At 36.8% G+C, this 2,571-nt stretch overlaps 1 long non-coding RNA gene across 1 annotated transcript in view; it reads left to right on the forward strand.

The window, feature by feature from the left end:
* Positions 1-6: 6 nt before the first annotated feature.
* Positions 7-2,571, forward strand: part of LOC128249891 (uncharacterized) — a 4,340-nt gene continuing 1,775 nt past the window's right edge. Inside the window, exon 1 of the long non-coding RNA XR_008266026.1 lies at positions 7-2,325. This is a non-coding gene — a long non-coding RNA (uncharacterized LOC128249891). The remainder of the gene's footprint in view (positions 2,326-2,571) is intronic.

A 2,571-nucleotide genomic window follows, 5' to 3' on the forward strand; every position in this document is an offset into this window, starting at 1 on the left:
ATGCACTGGGGGTCAATGTAATCGACTTAATCCCTTCACCCAAATTTGAGGCCCTGTGCTTCCAGTAGAAAGAATTATCATTATTATTATTATTATTATTATTATTATTATTATTGTTGTTGTTGTTGTTGTTGTTGTTGTTGTTGTTAAGATGTCGAGCAGACAGAATCGTTAGCACGCCGGGTAAAATGCCTCGCGGCATTTCGTCAGTCTTTACGTTCTGATTTCAAATTCCGCTGAGGTCGACTTTACCTTTCATCCTTTCGGAGTCGACAAATTAAGTACCAGTTGAGTACTGTGGTCGATATAACCAATTGTCCTCCTCCCCCAAATTTCAGGCCTTGCGCCTATAATAGAAACGATTATTATTATTATTATTATTATTTTTTTATTATTATTATTATTATTATTATTATTATTATTATTATTATTATTTTTATTATTTTTATTATTATTATTTTTATTATTATTATTATTTTTATTATTATTATTATTATTATTATTATTATTAAAAAGGCGGTGAGCTGGCAGAATCGTTAGTACGCTGGGCGAAATGCTTAGCGGTATTTCGTCTGCCGCTACGTTCTGAGTTCAAATACCACCGAAGTCAACGTTGCCTTTCATCCTTTCGGAATCGATTAAATAAGTACCAGTTACGGACTGGCGTAATCGACTTAATCCCTTCACCGAAATTTGAGGCCTTGCGCTTCCAATAGAAAGGACTATTATTAAAACAGCGTGCTGGCAGAATCGTTAACACGCTGAGCAAAATGCTTAGCGGTATTCCGTCTGCGCTACGTTCTGAGTTCAAATTCCACCGAGGTCGACTTTGCCTTTCATTCTTTTGAGGTCGATAAAATAAGCACCAGTTAAACTCTGGGTTAATGTAAATGTAAAATCAGTACCAGTTACGCATTGGAGTCGATGTGATCGACTTAATTCCTTCCCGCAAAATTTGCGGCCTTGTGCTTCCAGTCGATAGGATTATTATTATTATTATTATTATTATTATTATTGAGTGAGAGAGTAGTGCATGCCATCAAAGTGACACTGGGGTAAAATATACGAAGCCCATTATACCCATCATGACTACCCGTCTGATAAGGGTACACCAATCACATGCATCACAACCATATGTGCGCGACACGGTGATCTCACATCAAGATAAACATCGCATGACCCCCGCCGGTGGGGTTCAGTTACAATTTTCTTCAGGTCGAGTAGCCCATCCCGCTCAAAAGTTCCCAGAATAAGGTTTGTTTAAGGATGTTGAGCAAAACACCCATGTTTCCAAACGTGAATTATTCAAACCTCAAAGAATTCCTCTCAACACATGGCTATGATGCCCCCCCACTACTTCTGCTCCTGATCAGAGATGCACATATCGTCAGCCACCAGGGAACATGCTCAACTGGTTAAGGTCAAACAAGTGACAAGCAAATCTGTGGTATTAAGCAGAATATTTGCTGTAGCCCATCTTTTATACCAAGTCAAAACAATGAACATGATAACACTGCCAATCAATTAAGATCAGAAGCCATGAGAGCCATTGCTTGGTACAGCATCCGGGCATTTATTATTATTATTATTATTATTATTATTATTATTATTATTATTATTTTCTTTTTATGTAAGTGCTCAAAGTTCAGGTAAGCTGCTGGCGAGTCGTATCCACGACCCGGTTTCAAATGCTACTTAACTGCATTTCCACTGCTAATGGCCATGGGTGAAAGACACAACCAGAACCATTTACCATTACCACCTTTATTAAATCTTGGTTTGTGCCTTGTCCGATAAAACCTATTCCTTCCACTATATTTTCATTTATCCTTGCTCTTTGTTTCTTTTCTTAGTTTCTTTCTTTCAACGTTTACTTCTAGCAGTGTGTGGGGAGATGGGGGTGGGTGGCGAATATCACAACTCTGTCACTGTAAAAACAGAGCCTATCAATCACAAACTTTGTTACAAGATAATTTTCAGTAAAAGAAATAAATTTTTTCTAAAACGTGACATAACCTTGTAGAGAAATAAATTCAATCCATGATAAACAAAACTGTAATATAACATTTTAACAATTGTTTGTTTATTCATTACCTGCTGGACGATAAATATTATCACCATCATCATCAACATCATCCATCCATCTTCATCATCATCATCATCATCATCATCATCATCATCATCATCGCAATCATCATCGTTTTGGCGTTTACTTTTCCATACTTGCAGGTCGGGGTCGGACACAATTTGTTGAGGTAGATTTTCTACAGTCGAACGTCCTTGTCACCAACCCTCACTCGTTTTCAACTATCACACCATATTAAGGTAAAGAGACAGTGACATGCACCAATATACACATATACAAATACGTACATACATACACACATACATAAACACACACATACATACAGAACTATAAAAATATGTAAAACCTTCCAAAAGTTTATCATTTAAATATATATGAGCATATCGAGATATGTAACTATATGCCTGAGAATACATACATAAAACATACAAATCTGTACTGCATGCATACACACACACACACACACACACACACACACACACACA

This window comes from Octopus bimaculoides, chromosome 18 (assembly GCF_001194135.2).
Source record: "Octopus bimaculoides isolate UCB-OBI-ISO-001 chromosome 18, ASM119413v2, whole genome shotgun sequence".
NCBI classification, from domain to species: domain Eukaryota; kingdom Metazoa; phylum Mollusca; class Cephalopoda; order Octopoda; family Octopodidae; genus Octopus; species Octopus bimaculoides.